The 17,344-nt window shown below is 45.7% G+C and overlaps 1 protein-coding gene across 1 annotated transcript in view; it reads left to right on the top strand.

The window, feature by feature from the left end:
* LOC138158290 (cAMP-regulated phosphoprotein 21-like) overlaps window positions 1-17,344 on the top strand; it is a 69,258-nt gene that overhangs the window by 31,017 nt on the left and 20,897 nt on the right. The window lies entirely within an intron of this gene.

Raw genomic sequence — 17,344 nt, 5'->3', positions numbered from 1 at the left:
TTTGGAAGCCCCTGTCATTCCTGTTTAAGCCAGTAAGTACACCCTCTACTCCACAACCTCTCAAGCAAAAATGGTGTCAGCACTTTCCTGGAAAAGAGTTTCCATATCTTCTAAGGCAACAGAAACAGAGATAGAGACAGAGACAGGTCTAGCTGTGTCTCCTGTCACCCAAGAAATGACCCCAAACCAGGTGAAAATGTTGCCTTTCGTCCAGAGCTGACATCCTTCTCCAAAGCTACAGTCTGTGGCCACTGATGAGGTGATCCCAGGACTTCATTTGCTCTTTAGCCAGCAAGCTAGCCAGCATCCGACTGGACCAGACCCTTGCCATGAGCAATTGTGCAGCGGGAAGGGGGGCCGTTACACTGTTAGAGAGTGAGTAGCAGGTCTCACAGTGAACCGGTCTCTTTCCCTGCTGTGGCCTTCCCTCTGGATTTCCTTACACAGACAACAGAAGATGCCAACCTGTGGATGATGAGCTGTGCTTCTTTCCAGCTGCCTACATGGCCAAAGATGGCAGACCATGATGCTCTCAGCCCTCGGGACCGAGTGGCACTGCAGACCAAGGAGTGTGGGCTGTTTGTCCTGCCCATTACACTCAGGCTGGAATCAGGAAGCCAGTGTACTATTACCCATCACTGAACCCCGCCCCACTTCAGCCTGTTCTTCTCTGATGACCTTTACTATGAGCCCAGAGCACAGTAAAAATTAAATGGCCTCTAAACAACCCTGGGAGGTAAGTGCTGTGAGTATCATCATGATGCTGCTTCAGATGAGGAAACTGAGGCTCAGAGAGGCTCAGTGTGACACAGCTTAGTGTGACCTGAACCCAGGCTTCTTAGCTCCAGGTCCATCCTTCCATTCACTATAGTAAGCTGCCTCTCACAATGAACATGTCATGAAGCCCAGAAAGCCACTGACTCCCTATCAGCTAGCTATATGCATGGCAGAATGCAGGAGTCTATAGACATGGCCTTGTCTCTGGTGGCTACGGACAGAAAGCATCCGCTCTCCCTCTGAGATCATAGCCCAGTGCTAGGAGTCAACACTGAGAGATGCTTGGGGTGTCCTGTCGCTACCTGACCCCAGTGATCTGTAAACTCAGCACAAACATCACAAGCCCCCCCAAAGGGTCTGGAACCACTTGAAATGTACAAGAAAATGCTCATTCACGAGATGCTGGACAATGCCACGAGCCAAGGATCACCTGGGAGAGGGGAGTGTCCTCAGGTCATCAAGACGCCTACTTATTAACTGACATAATTTGGGGCTGGTGATGAAAAGGAAGTAGCCAGGCCTCTGGGCTTTCTATTCTATGGTAGGGAGAAAATTCATGTTCAGTGAAGTAAATAGAGCTTGATTTGAAGACGGAGAGGGCAACCCATTATAATTTACTGTTATAAGAGTCATGGAGAACTGGGTTCAAATCATTCCTCAGACTGCATGCGCATGGGCAAGTTACATAACATTCAAAGTCTCAGTTCCCTCATCTGTAAAATGGGGTTAATGACTGTACATAATTCACAGAATTGTTGAAAAGATGCAGTAAGAGACTACAAGCCAAGAACTTAGCAAATGAAAGAAATTGAACACTGTATTCTTGGTCCAGCTGGGTGGAAATTACAAAGAGGCAGATTTATACTTGATTTCAGAAAAAAAATGAAAAACTTAATAAAATCTTCCTAACAATTAGAATAATCTGAAAATTGAATGGTTTGCCTTGGTGGATAGAGAATTCCCTGTCACTGGAAATATTCTAGAAAACTTTCAATAACCATGTGTTGGAAATGTTCCCTAGAAGAGTAATTCATGTTGGCTTTGAGATCCTCATTAACTTCTGCATGAAGTTATATCAAAGGTAGTTGGAAATGTTAGTCTGGAGGAGAGGAAAAACATGAGGTCTGGAAATATACATTTGGGGAGTTTTCCACATAGAGCTAAAATGATGACAGTGGAAAAAAAGACAAAGAAAGATAAGTCTTTGGGGGGGGATGCATACAGTAAGAGTTTGAAAAGAAGAGACAACCTGAAGAGAAAAAAAGAATGATTGGACAGAGAAGTCAGAGAGAACAAAAAGACTGAAGTAACTTGGGAGTTAAAATGGGAGAGAGTAGCAAGAACATGGTGGCAGTAAGAAGCAAAAAATGCTACAGAGAGGAAAATGAACACAAGGACATAGAAAAGCCTACTCAATCTGACATCACTGATCCTCAAGGGAGGAGTTCCATTCAAATGGTGAGAAAGAAGCCTAGTTACCAAGGTCTGAAGGGAACACAGGTGATAACAAAGTGGATTGATGGGTATAAATAACTTTTCTGGAGTCCTCAGGATCATCTACTGGCTGTCTCATTTCCTTTCTAATAAATTGTAGTGACTAGGAAGGCTCTTTCTCGCAAGGGCATATTAATAACTCTAGTCATATGTGGAAGCTATAAGCTACCATGCCCAGCTATGGAGGCAATTGAAGAAGAGTCAGAAAGGTACCATCTTTTTACTTTTACTTTAATTTATTTGTTACTGAACCAGTGTAAATCAATCAACAAATTTCTTTAGCTCTTACTATGTGCCAGACCATATGCTGACCTCTGGGGATACAAGGAGAAAAGTGAACCAATTCCTGATCTCAAGAACATTACATTCTATTGCAGAAAATACCTTGCTTACATATATAAATGCACACAAAATAAATATAAATGAATTGGGTGGGGAAGATTTTAGTATCTGGGAAATCAGGAAAGGCTTCACATAAGAGATGCACCTTGAGCTGGATCTAAGAGTACAATATGAGGAAAATGTGCATCACAGGCCTTTGCTTCACATAGCTGACTTAGGGTTAAAAATCCCCAGGATACTCTCAGGCTCAGCATGCAAATGAATCTGACCCAGAATTTAAGTGGCTGAAATAAGAATAGTGGCCTGTACACACCTGGCCACCAAGCTTAGCTTTGTCATGCATGAGTGGCTAACAATAAGTTTCCCAGGATTTAATCACCTTCCAGAAGAGTCTGGTTATTTTCAGGAGAAGAGAAGCAGTTATAGTTACTTGATGTCTCAACAGATTGTTTTTCATATATGAGAAACCTGAGGAAGTCTCTAAATAGATAGAGGTAGAGTTGATAGAGAAACATGGCCAGACAGAAACACAAAAGGGGGGGGGGGGGGGATGGGGGGATGGGGATGTTAGATAGTATTGGGAAAATCTTCCAGTATGCACTTAGTATGTGAAATGCTCCCACCTGGAACTTTGAGAGGTTGAAACTTGATCCAGCACCAGCTGTTTTGCTATGGCAGTCATGAGAGTAAGGGTATTGAAGTATGCTCAATTTCTTCCTGTAGCTAATGTTTAAAAGCTGATAGTCCAAACTAAATGTCAAGCTTAATGGGTCATGGGCCCCTCCCAGTATTAGAGCATTAAAATGGAAGGGACCTAGAGCTCACCTAGAGAAGACTTGCCTGAAAAAACAAATAATCACTTGGGAAGGGATGGACTCCCAGCATGCCTCTCACCTTTTGTTTTTCTTTACCAATGTCAGCATCTCTGAGTAATCTGTTTGGAGCTGGGGGGTTGGAGGGGAGGTAGAACACAACTTGCTTCACTTTCCACAGATAGGTTTAAGGTTTCAAATTATACTTGAGATCAAAACCATGAAGAGGCAATCTCCAACATTCCCCTATGGCCAACACCAGTTCCACTTTGGCTGCACTCATTGGAGCTCATTCAGCACACTCCTGCCCACTCTCTCCTTCCTGTCTCCAAACTGCAGTAAACAATGCTTTGAAGCACGCTGTTAATGTCAGGCTCCATGTTTGACTCACTTTTCATTGAATGTTTAAAACTGTCATTATTATTATTATTATTAGAATTGAGCACTAATCTTTACCTAGCTAATTTTAACTCATCGTCACACAGCTACTTTGGAAGCCTGATGACTTCACTGATGATAATATTCATTGCCATTCACCACATATCCACGGTTTTCATCCTGGGCACTGAATTCTTACCCTTGGTTTTCAATAGCTACTATAGAGGACCAAATTGGTATTTGGAGAGTTTTCATTATTTTAGTATCTCAGAGCTCCCAGGGTCTCTCTTAGGCTATCATTATGTTAGCTTTCATTCCCATTACATTTGTATATGAAGATGGCAGCATGGGCCAATGGGAAATCACAAATGGGTTGGATCTGGAGTTGAAGACTTGGAGAAAAATCCTGACTTTTGGACATAGTGACCTTAAGCAAGTAACTTAACCTCTCTGGTTCTCAGTTTCCTCTCCTATCAAATGAAGAGGTTTGAATACACAGTATCTAAGGTCCCTTCCTCTTATAGATATTTGATCCTACAGTCAAGGGAAGGGTACAGAGGTGAAGAAGGTTATCTTAAAAAGGGGAAAGGCTAAAGCCAGCAAGATAACCCAGGATACTATTAGAATAATCAAAGAAACAAGGGCCCAAACAAAGGCTGTGAAAGTAAGAATGAAGAGAAGATGAGAGATCAAGAGGTAAAATGGGGATGGGGGGGGGGGGAATTGGAATTGACAGGATTTGGTGAATGTCCTTCAAGGAATGGGGACCTTGGGTGAGAGGTACAAAGAAATGTAAGACTGTAGGTGGTGATTTGCTGCCATGGGATGCTCAGGAAGCAAGTGTCTGAAGCAACTATAACAGTAGAGAGGCCTGTGGTCCCATGGTGGTGGATACAGAATCTAACAGAGTATCTCCCAAGTTTTGTTCAAGCTGATGTTCACTCCCCACTTATAGTGATTCTCATGGGCATGAAAGAGATGGCTGTGAGGAATCTGGAAAGTCCTTCAAATAGTCAGGAAGCCATGGGAAAGAAGATGAAAACCAGAGGGTCAGAGATGGAGTTGTTGCCAATGGTGTTTTCAGCTGAGTCAGAAGCTTTAAAAGGAAAGAGGCGTAGGAAGGGCATGACTACTTAAGAAGGTGATGTCTGGGAGCAGGATTGATATTTCTGGACCAAAATGAGAAAAAATGGAATATCTATAGTGTAGGAAGAAGCAAATATGTCCAGAAATTCACAGGGGATGCTATCCAGGAAAAGAGACAGCAAAACAAGCGAAGGTATCAGATGTTAGAAATCCTACAGCGAGAAGGCTACCAATAAAAGTGAACAGAAACTTGTTTGTAGTAAGAGAGAGCGAGCGAGGTGATAGGACTGAAACAGAATGAGGATCAAGAGGCAAGGGCTGCTGCCACTCTGCCACTGGCTGGGATGACATTGGCATTCAGTCAATGAGCACTAATTAAGTACCTATTGTTTTCCAGACATTATACTAAGCCCTGGAGATGAAGCAGGGGAGACAACTTTTATTTTGCTTCTGTGCTTTCTGTCAAAATCTCTGAACTGCAAATTGTGGGACAGAAATGGCTAATAGGGAATTTATAGCCAAGAGAATTGTAGAAATAGTAAGAAAACCCTTAGCTTCCCTGATGGACTCAAGCCACTTTGGATAGCCTCAGGGACAGAAAGAAAGCATGGCATTGGTGACTGAACTGTTGTCAGTCTGTTCTGACAGGCAACGTAGAAAGGAAGAGGAAGAGAGAAAGGTCAAAGATTCTGATTTTCATAAAGAATTCAACCTCATTATCACAAAATTGGTTTGGATAAGAACAAGAGAGGTGGATTTCCAGGCTTCGGTTTGGGAAAGTTCTACTGTCCTCTCTCTGGGTTAAATCTCTGTTGGATCATTGAGTTTAGTTCTCATAGAAAAGACATTTCTACAGTATGTGTCCAGAAGGCTGCAGCCAGGATGAGGAGGGTCTTGTGGTCCTGCCACATAAAGATCTGACCAAGGGATAAAGTATGCTTAAAATACGGAAGAGCTACAATATATGAAGGGCTGTCACATAAAAGAATAATGCTGCTCTCCTTGGCCCCAGATCTAGGAGCAAAGGGTCCAAGCTGAAAATTGACGAGTTGAGGATTGAGTTTAGAAACAATTTCTTAACAACATGAGTGATCCAGACTGGAGTGAGCTGCCATGGCAATCACTCCCCTTTCACACATGGAAACCATCTGGTGGGGGGAGGAGAAAGGATTTTGTACTTGAGAGTCCTGGTTGTCTATAGATTGGACCAGATGGCCTTTGAAGTATGAAGAAGCTTGAAGACTCAGCTGGTGCCAAGATCTGCCTAGCATGCGGGTCTGAAGGCACTAGGCAGCTGGTGTCTCTCCAAGCGATACCTGCTCAACTGCTTTGGACAGGGACAGGGAATGAGGAAGGGGCCCCGAGGGGTCTTGGCATTGGATTCATGTCAGTCCATCAAGCATTTGCTGAGCATGTTCCATATTCATGCATTGTGCCATTCCTGGCTCCTTTGAGGGATGAAGAGATGTATGGGCATATTTCTTGTCTTCAAACAACTTTGAGTCTAGTGGGGAGATAAGGAAGGTACAAAAGTCAGCACAATCTGAGACAGACTGGGAATGATGACATGGGAGACAAATGAGCAAAGTGCTCTAAGAACTTAGAGGCGAAGGGAAAGAGAAGGAATAGAAGGAGGTTTCCTAGAGGGGGGGGCTTTGAACTGATGCTTTAGGACTAGACTGGATTGTCAGAGGTGGAAATGTGTACTAAGCAGTTGATGGGGTGAGCGGGGACCAGATCGGTGACGAATGACCCCCACTTTGGAGCTCCTACAAAGAAAGCACATTACTCTAGATGTGGAGAGAAGAATGAATCTACTTTGTTAATATAGACCCAACCCTGTTGGGCTTATTTATTCATTTGTATCAAGGCATTAGCCTGAGGTCCTTCCCATGGAGTTGGGCTCTATAGGAAAGGAAATGCATGCCCTCTGACCATCCACTAAAGGATATGCTTGATCATAGGCTTCTGGGAAGGTCTTTTCTACCCTAGATAAGGGTGGGCAAGGTCTGACTCTAGGAGAATTGGTGGCCAAGTCAGGGAGAACTTCTCACTTCATGAGCCATGAGGCAACCTTTTGAGACAACCTCTACAGTGATTCATCCCTTCACAATCAGTCCCAGGGGGCAAGAAAACAGAAGCTATCTCTCATCACTCCTCATGGTGCAGAGGGTGGCCTCCACAGTAGGTGACCTCACATCTGCTTGTCTGTCTCCACAGAGAGATGATAATAAACCATTGCCAACATCTGGGGCCTCTGTAGGAACAACCCTTCTCACTGGCTTCTCATAGGTGCTTCTTAATGGAGTCACCAAGATATCATTGGCACACTCAAGACCCCATGCCTATGAAATCCCAACTTTTACCTTAGCTTCAGAGGTTCAGTACCAATGCAACCCAAAGGGCTTCACCTGACACCCTGTAAGAATGCCAGACTTGGAACTGGGAAAGCTTGAGCTGGAATCCTGCCTCTGACATTTGGTAGCTGTGTGACCCTGAGTGACCCTGCTTCAGTTTGCTCATTTCTAAAATCCAAGGTAATTCTAGCGCTTACATGACAGGATCTGAGTGAGGCTGAAATTAGGCAATATGTAAAATGCTAGAGAAGCGTCATCATTGCTGTTGTTAGTCACTTTAAATTTCTTTTCTGTCCATTGGTCTGCTTAGGAAACCCAGAAATTAGGAATTCTCTCCCATTCCCAACCCCTCCCTACTTTGTAATGTTTATTTATTTTCGGGTTAGCTTACTGAGAAAAGGAGGCTGACCAGTATGGTTATAGGACAGTGGAGACAGGCCTTGAATACAAAAGAATGATGATCATGGGGCAGGTGTGGGTTGAGTTGAGCTCCCCAGGGTGATGGCTTTCATAACACAGCTTTGCAATATCCTTTTATTTACCTTCTGATGAGTCAGAAGAGTTGGCAAGAGATGGGGTCATCGGATTCTATCAGCATTTTTCTTGCGTAACATCGCATTTGGTCACTTGTTTTAATTTTTTAAAAACCAGTCACCTCGTACCTAGCTATCCTTCCTAAAGGCAGTTTGGGAGGGAGAGAGGCCAAGGAACTGTGCATAAGAGGCACATTTTCACTAGGGGGTACAGGCTGTTTACTTGAAAAAGGAACAAAGTCTTTGAAAGTCTCAGAAAGATTGAATTGGGTGTTTCCTGTTGGCAGCAGTGAGTGACACGTGACTGGGGTGATTTGGCTCACTGCTTGCAGCACTGCAGTAGGAAAGGGTTTCTATGGAAATGCTTGAGCTCAGCTTTCACTTGGATTCTAATTATTCCATTTGCAAAAACAGGAACCCAGGAAGGAGAAATGTTATGCAAGGATTATGAGAATAATTGTCATTATTAGCAGCAGTAACGGGCCTAGGTATTTATAGACTGACAAACTTGTACCTAGCAGATTCTGAGGCCACACAGGCAGCCAAGAGTCAGGAGTCAGGATAAATTAAAATCCAACCAGCATTTTGCAAAGAACCTACTGTGTCCCAGGCCCCAAGGACAGAAAAATGAATGTGTCTGGAAGATGATTATGTTTATTATTTGTGGGTTTGTGAATGAAAGCCACTAGGTGCACCTGACATTCTAGTCCTCAGCAAATCTGGCAGTTTGGCTTGGGCATCACTAGTGCTGCCGTCTTAGGAGAGGATATCTGGGAAGTGATATCAGGTCCAAGAAGTCACAAGCAGCACTCTGTCTGTAGAAGAAAACACAAAGATAGAGTCTTGTTGAAGCCCCCATATTCCTGTTTGCTTAAATGCTCTGACCATGGAAATCGAAAGCATTCTCTCTCTCTCTCTCTCTCTCTCTCTCTCTCTGTCTCTCTCTCTGTCTGTCTCTCTCTCCATCTCTCTGTCTCTATCTCTCTGTATGTCTCTCTCTGTCTCTCTGTCTCTGTCTCTCTGTCTCTCTCTCTGTCTCTCTGTCTCTCTGTCTCTCTCTCCATCTCCCTTTACTAGTCTCTTCTCTTTTTCCTCTATCTGCTTGGCCACACTCCAATTAGACTGCTTCTTGATTTATTGGACTTATCATCTTCCCTATATTGATGAATTCCTTCAGTCTCTGGAATCTTTGAAAAGCTGTCTGTTCCCTCACCTATCTTCTTCGTCAGTTGGTGGATCGTTCTAGCATGGGATCTGGTGGCCAGCAGGATGTGGTGGTGGCAGAGAAGGCAGGAAATGCTCAGGGTAGCCTTGGCCCAGAGTTCTTTCCGATTGGTCATTGTATCTCCTGCTCCCAGGTGGTTTAGCCCCAGGTGCTCTCCAGGGTGCCTGGTGCCAATACAGGGATGGAACCCGTATGTCAGAGAGAACCCCCTGCCCCCTGCTGGGCAGACCTCTGTGTCTGTAGCAGTATCTGTGTGCTCTCAGCAGCCCAGACACACAACCAGCAGCCTTGGGAAGCTGAAAGCCAGATCTCCTAAGCTCTAGTCTAGGGGCAGCCTAGGGCTGCAGGTGGGGGGAGGGCAGGGACTGACTCAAGAGCGAGGTTGAACCCTCCTCACTCTGTGGCTTGCAAGCTGCATGAACGTGGAGTCTTTCTCCTCTCTGGGAAGGGACATGGCCAAATTCGTGACCTCCCACGGCCTCCGGGTCTAAATCTGTGACTCCGGCCACAAAATCACCCCAGGAAGTTGCTTCACTAAACCAGCTGTATCGCTAAAACCCTTGTGAACTTCTTCCATCTTCCTCTTTGCAAAACTTTTCAAGAAAAAATATCAAAAATGTCAGAGAAACAAAGAGTCAGGACCTAGTGAGACTGCAAGGGGGCAACTTCTGTCTATGAGGAACCCATTTTGGGAAGAGAGAGAAGAGATAACAGCAACGTGCTCCTGACTGTCTGGGTGAGGGAGAAGAGCTCAGTGACAGCTTCCAGGTCCCTCCCCAGCATCTTTGTCCTCATGTGCTCCTTTATGAAGAGAGGCTTTAACTGTCCCCTTACACTGTAACTTGGCACGCTTGCTTAGTCTCAAAGCAACACAAGCAAAGTTCCTGTTCTACTCCTTCCTTCCCCCTCAAAGTCTTCCCTCTTGGCTCCTGCCCTACCATGGCTTAGGATGGACACACACTCTTGGACTTCCTGAACCAGGGATCCAATGTCTGGCACCCTGTGGCCCTACCCTTAGTCTAGGGAGAAGATCTGCTGCACGGAAGTGGGAAATTTGGGAGAGAAAAGACTTCACAGGGACCAGAGGCCTCCTGCCTCCACCAGAGCATCCGCCTGGAGTAGGTCCCTCCTCTCCTAGGGTCAGGTTTGGCTCATATCTAGCTCAACTGTCTAGGGCCATTTTTGCTTATTTATTATATTCAGAAAATCATTCCTGCCCAGGTAATCGGCAGGCCTTTCTCAGAGCTGTCCAGATGCAGCCGGGACAGCAGTCATACTGCCCCCTTTCTTGCACCAAGCCCAGGCTTTCCCATCACTGTGAGGAGGGACTCATGACAGGGGAAGGACCAAGTGCCCTGACCAGCAGCTTCCCAGAATGAGGCACCAGTGCCGAGAGAAGAGTGAAGGGCCCCCAGGCACAGAATGAGGCAAGGTCCAGCCCACCACAAAGACCAGGACCTCACAGATGGCAGTGCATGACTCTGGCTGCAGCTGTTCTTGGTACCACCCGTCAGAGTGCATGAACAGCTTTCATACATCAACTGGCATCAGTGTCAAACCTCCTGAAATAGTCCAGCCTCAGCTCTCTCCCACTCTGGCCCCACCCAACCTCATCATCATCCTGCCCATCCCTCAGGAAATGTAGGTGTGCCCCGTCCTCTGTCCTAATGGCTCCCCAGGCTCTGAATGCCAGCTCTGGGGCTGGCACAGCACTGTGGGAGTGTATGCCTGTGCCAAGGAGGCAGTTTCCCGGGTAACAGGAATGTCAAGCAGCCCCCATGAAGATGTTTGTTCCCTGTCTCCTTCTCCTGCCCCTGTGAGCTCTACAGGAGGCCTATATCAAGACCTAGCTCCAGATAACCCCCCTCCCCACCCTGACCTGCAGGCCCAGAGCAGGGACCACCAGCCCCAGCCTGAGCCGTGCCCTTCCTGGGGCTGGGGACAGCCTGGATGCAGCCTGTGGGTTTCCCACCTGCTCCATCACTTAAGGTCCCCCAATAAGTTCTACCCTTGTTGGAATATTCGGGCAGCAGATGATGTAGCCTCTTCTCTGTTGTTGCTTGTTAATGGACATAGAAAACGAGGCCCAGAGAAGGCAGTTAGTGAGGAGCTGAGGTTTGTCCCACCGTGTCTGACTCCTTCCCCTGCATCTCCTTGTCTCACATCCTGCCTCTGGCACTTACTCGCTCTGTGGCTATGGGCCAACCACTGAACCTCTGAGCCTCCGTTTACTTTCCTGTAAAATGGGAATGGTAATAATGTAGGCAAAGTGCTTTGCAAACTCTAAAGCTCACCAATCAAGCCGCTCTCATCAATGTCCCTCCCAGGGTTGGTGCTGGGCATGGTGGCTTTTTTTCGGGGGCCTTTTTAAAGCCTCTTTTCAAGCCTTTCTAGTCCTTCCTCCTGCACTTTTACCTTCTCCACCCTCCTTTACCTCCTGTCACATGGAACAGTCCGCACCTTGGCTTCAGGAGGGCTGGGTTCAGTACAGACAAACACCTCGATTCATCTGTGCCTTATGCCCCCAGGTGCGACATGAGGCCAGTGTCCCTGAGCACAGAAGCCACCGGAGCATGAGAGGACTGCAGGGCACCTCACGAGCTCCCAAGGGGAGAGGGACCAGCCTGAGCCCCTCAGAGCTCAGCTGACTTGCTCGGGGTCGCACACTTGGTTATCAGCAACCCAGCACCCCAGCTCCCAGAACAGCTCCCTTCTATGAGGCTCAAGAAGTATTTTAGAACACTAAGACCCAGTGAAGTGGAAGGCTGGGGATTTCAGCCTTGCTCAGGCCACTGCTGCCCTAGGGAGGATGGGCAAGGAGCCTTTGACTCCAGTCTTAAAAACAAAGAAAAGAGGCAAAATCACTCCTCTCCTCAAAAACAAATATTAAAAATGAATGTAAAGGGCAAAGAACAGGAGCCTGAGGCAAAACCTTCTCTTTCCTCTCTTTCTCCTCCCCTTTCCTCCCCCTTCTTCCTCCTCCTCCTCTTCTTCCTCCTCCTCTTCTTCCTCCTCCTCCTCTTCCTCCTCCTCTTCTTCCTCCCCCTCCTTCCTCCTCCTCTTCCTCCTTCCCTTTCCTCCCCCTCCTTCTTCCTCCCCCTCCTTCTTCCTCCCCCTCCTTCTTCCTCCTCCTCTTCCTCCTCCCCTTTCCTCCCCCTCCTTCTTCCTCCTCCTCTTCCCTTTCTTCCTCCTTTCTCCTCTCCCCAGAGATTGGTATTCTCTGACAGGAGCCATGAACAGAAGGAGATGCTGGAGCCTTTGGCCTTTCTGGATGATTTTATTGTTCCTTCTAAAAGGTGTGAGTCCCCTCATGGGGTCACAGAATTTAAGATTTGGAAGGGGTCTCAGTGTCCCTTTGTCTAAACCATCTCCCAAAGAGATGTCCACTACATCATACCCAGAAAGGAGTTGCTTAACCTCTTCATGGGCCAAAAGAAGAGGGGCAGGGCTGGGTCTGTAGCAGCTCTGAAAAGCTTGACCAGGATGCTTTGGGCCCCATGATTACCTTCAGCTATAGCCAGTGCTACTTGATAGTATTCCACATGGAGATGGAGAGGCCCACTGAAACTCAGATTTATACAGGAAGGAGGGGAAGGTACAAGTCTGGGACAGAACAAGCAGAACTGGGAAGAGACGCCTGCAGGAAAAAGAACTGGGGGGCTCTTATTTGGTTTGAATATTTAGAGGATATAGAGGAAATAAAGAAAAAAGTCATTGGAAGTACTTTAAGGGGATCATTTAACAAATTCAAACAAATAATAATCTACAAGTCGACCCCCAATCTCTGAGAGGAGGAAGAGCTGAAGGAAGGAGGTTGTGCCTCAGTCTCTTGTTCTTTGTCCTATTAATTCATTTTTAAGTGTTCGTGTTTGAGGGAGGATCAATACTGTTCCTTTCTTGTTTTAAAAGAAAACATCTCCCCTTTTCCTTTTATCCATTTCCTTTTCTATCACTCTGCCTGCTGAAAACACCTTATAAGATGAATTTCCAAGAACCTGTTGCCCAATTAATTCAATCAATCTTATTTCTTCTCTTTGACTGCAGCTCTGTCTCTTTTATTTCTGTCCCTATCTCTACATTTCTGCCTCCACCTCTTTCTATTTCTATCTTTCTTTGTTTCTGTCCCTCAAAAGTGACTAATTCTTTTATGTGTAAGCTAGTGCTGCCTCTCGGAAGATTTATTGACCAGATAATGCCCTCCATCAAACAACCCCTAAGGTTTACCAGAACTTGATTTGTCTTATGTTGTCCTCACATGGAGACTCCCATAGACTAAAGTATTCACTAAAATTCTGCATAATTTTGAATTCCCCCATGACAAAGCATTCTATTGGGAAGAACTGAGGCTTAACTGTTCTAAGATCAATATTGATCAATTCACATGGAAGGGAAGTAGTAAATCCAAGCTGCTCTGGGAGAAGAGTCTGGTGGTTACAGCTGAACTAGGCATGAAGGGAGAAGGAGAGGGAAGACAAAGGACCCCAGAGCTGTGGGCCTAGGCAGTCGAGGGGCTGCCCTGAAAGTGAGTGGCCAAACTGAAAGACGAGGATGTAGGGAAGCATTAAGAGCCATTTTAGTAGGAGCAGAACCAAGTGAGAGCAGAACAGATGAGGCAAACTGTCCAGTAACTAGAAAGAAAGAACTGGGGCACAAGCCAGGGTGGGAAGCAGGACTACAGTGGTCAAGCTAGTGCAGATGGAGATGTGGCAATCCATGTGCCATGTGCTTGTGGGCTTGCCCCATGTGGTCAACCCTGATGACAATTTACTCACCTAAAGGTGACCAAAGACAGCATGTTTGCCCCACAGAGCCCTAAGCACCAAGAGGGAAATGGCCACTTTGTTGCAAAAATTCTACTATTTTGAACTGGGCTCTAAAAATGAAATGCCTTCTAACTTTGCTCCCACAACTATACAAGCCCATTCTCCCCTAGAGAATGGTCCTTCTCTCACTCTCTGGCCTGTTCTTTGAAGAAGGAAGTCAGGGCATGGGATGCTTCCTGTCCCATGTCCTATTTGGTTATCACCACCAATCAGTTACTTGAATGGTCCATGGAGAGACTTCTTGTTTATTATCCCCCGAAGTTTACCTGCCAGGAAAGTTTAAACTGCAGAGTCAGAAAGAAAGGCCCTGTGTATAAGGACCCTCTGGGAGAAAGGAATTTTCCTAGACTGTCAGGATGCTGCCACTATAGCAACTCTTAGTTTAATTACCTTTGTGGGGGTAGTCAGGGAAGAGGGTCTCTGCAGGAAGATGATGGGAAACTGAAAGCTCCATGTGTCTCCTGTGTCCCTGTGAGATCTTTTTCATTTCCCTGGCAGTGGAATAAAGGGGATTCTGGCTGGCACTTGGGACCTGGAGTGATTGACTGTGACCAGGAGGTTGTGTCACCAGAATTTGGGGAAGTCTAGAAAGAACTATTCATAGAATCTAGTAAGAGGTTTTCCTCAAACAACTTCAGGAGAGGGTAAGGAGAAAAAAATTAACCCAATTAGATCAAGCTTGGTTCATCTGAATCCAGTCTTAGGGGTTCTTGGGTTACATGATCTCAGACTATATTAAGACTTGAGTTTCCAGGAATAAGAAAGCCCTTTGTATTCTACCCTGGTCACACCACATCTAGGGTACTGTGTTCAATTTTTGGGTGCCATGTTTTAGAAAGAACATTGGTGTAACAGATCCTAGAGTTCAGGACATCTGAGGACTGGTTGAGGGAAATAGATACATTTAGCCTGAAGAAAGGAAGGCCCACCCTGGTCCATGAGAGCCCTCTCAAAACCTTTATTCCTTGGAACAGTAATTTGACTTGTTTTGTTTGACTCCAGGAGTAATTAGGAGCAAAAGGTGGGAATTGCAGACAAATGGAGGCGGATCCAAGGGGAGACACTTCCTCACATTTGAGCAGCTCTAAAGGAGGATGAATCACCTTAGATTGTTGTGGTTTCCTCCTTCATCAGTGACCAGAAGGACAGTTGTTGGGTACGCCATAGAAGGAATTCTCTTTGTGATATGAAATGAAGGAGATGGCTGCTGGGGTCTTCTCCGTCTTTGGGATTCTGTGATTTCACAGAAGCTGCATGTGAGCAGGGATGGGTCTGGGAGCATATCTTTGCTGCCAGTTGTCTCTGTTCAAGCAACTTGAATTCCACTTGCTTACTGTAAGAAATAGGAAGACAGATTCAGTTGTGAAGGGCTAACCATCTTCTGCCTGCTCTGTGGTGCCACCAGCAGGCTGATTTTACTCTAATAAGTGAACAGCAAATGTGGACTGAGGCATGGCAAGACACACAAGGAAACCGGCAGAGCCCACCATTGCAAGAAAACTGCCACTTTGGTGGTATATTCCAGGGGTCATGAGTGACATTGGAGTCAGGCAGAGAGTGACCCCCACCTCCTATTAGGGCCCAAGCCTGAGTGTATGAGATTGGTGCTGATTGGAAGAAATCAAAAAGCTGACAAAAACTGCTGGGAAGAATGGGAGAGAGCATGATCTGGACCCTCAAACTAAAGGGAGCCATTTCCTTCATGTGGCCCCATTCCATGGACATAGAAAAAATAGCCATCAGCCCAATCCAAGGAGCATTTATGGCCAATCCACACTGTTGACTTCATTGTTGTGGCTACTCTTGGGGCAAGTGGATGAGTTAAAAGAAATAACAATGTGTTCATCACAGCTGGCCTGACTTTTAGGTTGTCAAGCAGTGGAAATAATCAATTCCTTTGTCACCTTTGCTCCTTCCATTTTTCCTCTAATACCTCACTATGGTGGATGGAAGGTGCCTAGGGGGTCTCATAGGCTCTACCTGCCACCATTACATAGGCTTTGAAAACAGTCACAGCAATGCAGCATCAATCCAAGGACAGAAAGGCTCATCATTAGAGCTTTGATCAGTAACAGAGGAATTTTTCAGCAGTGACAACTCAAGGGCACCAAACATATTGAAGAAAATCTTCCCTTAGACTTAGAAGTCATAAATACAAGTCATTCACATCTGGATTAAAGGTTCTCAAGGCATTCTGAGGGACAGGTCAGAGAAGCATTATTTCCACTTTACAGGTGGAGAAACTGAGGCTTCGAAAGTGAGGGAGACTTGCCATGATCACAAAGCACATAGTAGGCTGGCGTTCCCATAGAAAGAATTGTGTTTGAACATTGAACATTTCAATGAAAGACTGAGACCAAGGCACAGCTCTTTTGGTCACCAGTTTTCAGATGACAAAAGAATGGTCAGGAGACGTGAGACATCAGGTAACAGAGTGTCCAGAAAGACCTTCCCGAAAGGCTTGAATATTGGGCTGGATTTGATGTGCTTCTGTGTGATGGAGATAAAGGATCACATATGTTTTTTTTAAATCAGCTCCTAACATGCAAAATGGAGGAAATAGTACTGTAAGGGACCCCCAGCTCAAACTGACTTAAACAATGTGATACGGAAGCTAATGCAGCCAGGGAGTTCCACAATACATAGAGCTCTGGGCCAGAAGTCAGGAGGCTGAGACTCCAGTTAAGACCTCAGACCCTTACTAGACAGGTGACCCTCATTAGTGCATGCAGCTGTCTGCCTCAGTTTCCCCATCTGAAAAATAGGGATATTAACAGCAAAGTTGTGAGGGACCAATGAAATCCTACTTGTAAAGTGCTTTGCAAATTTTAAAGCGTCCTATAAATACTAGCTTTTATTAGTATAAATAATTCTGTTTTGGACTATTTTAAGAGAGGCATGATGGCCATGACCCTCTGCCCATTTCAGCCCAACAAGGTTACCCTGTGTCTACTTTTATGTAATTTGTACACACAGGCCATATATACATGTATAATACAAAGCTCTGTGTGTGTGGATGGATGAATGTATAGGGGTATATATGTGTGTGCACCGTTTGAAGATGAGCTCCTGGAGGTCATAGATACCTTCCCTTTTGTCTTTGTATCCCCAGTGCCTGGCACACAGTAGGTGTTCAATATTTGACTGATTAGTTGACTTTCAGCTGTTCTATCTTTGTCAAACTACATCCAGATGATAGAGTTCAATTCATCCTGCCACACTTGGCAAGAGCGTGGTGTCCAGAGGCAGAACGGAGGGGGTGAAGGCACTCCAGACTGTGTCAAATGATGATTCATACAGGACTTGGTGATAGTGGGTCTCAAGAAGATAAGACTTTTGGGGGACATGAGCTATCTTCTAGAATGGAAAGATGGTCATATGGAAGAATTAATAAGCTTAATCTGCTTGTCCTGAAGGATTCAACTAGGAGCAGTGTTAGAGAATGCAGAGACAGAGAGAAAAGATAGGAGAGGGAGATAAGAAGAGGAGGAGGGAGAGACAGACAGAGAGAGAGAGA

This window comes from Petaurus breviceps, unplaced genomic scaffold, assembly GCF_028583685.1.
Source record: "Petaurus breviceps papuanus isolate PSGF00001 unplaced genomic scaffold, PetGlider_PUasm1.0 174, whole genome shotgun sequence".
Lineage (NCBI taxonomy): Eukaryota > Metazoa > Chordata > Mammalia > Diprotodontia > Petauridae > Petaurus > Petaurus breviceps.
Note: the sequence above shows the minus strand (reverse complement) of the source record. Positions and strands in the feature narration are given on the sequence as shown.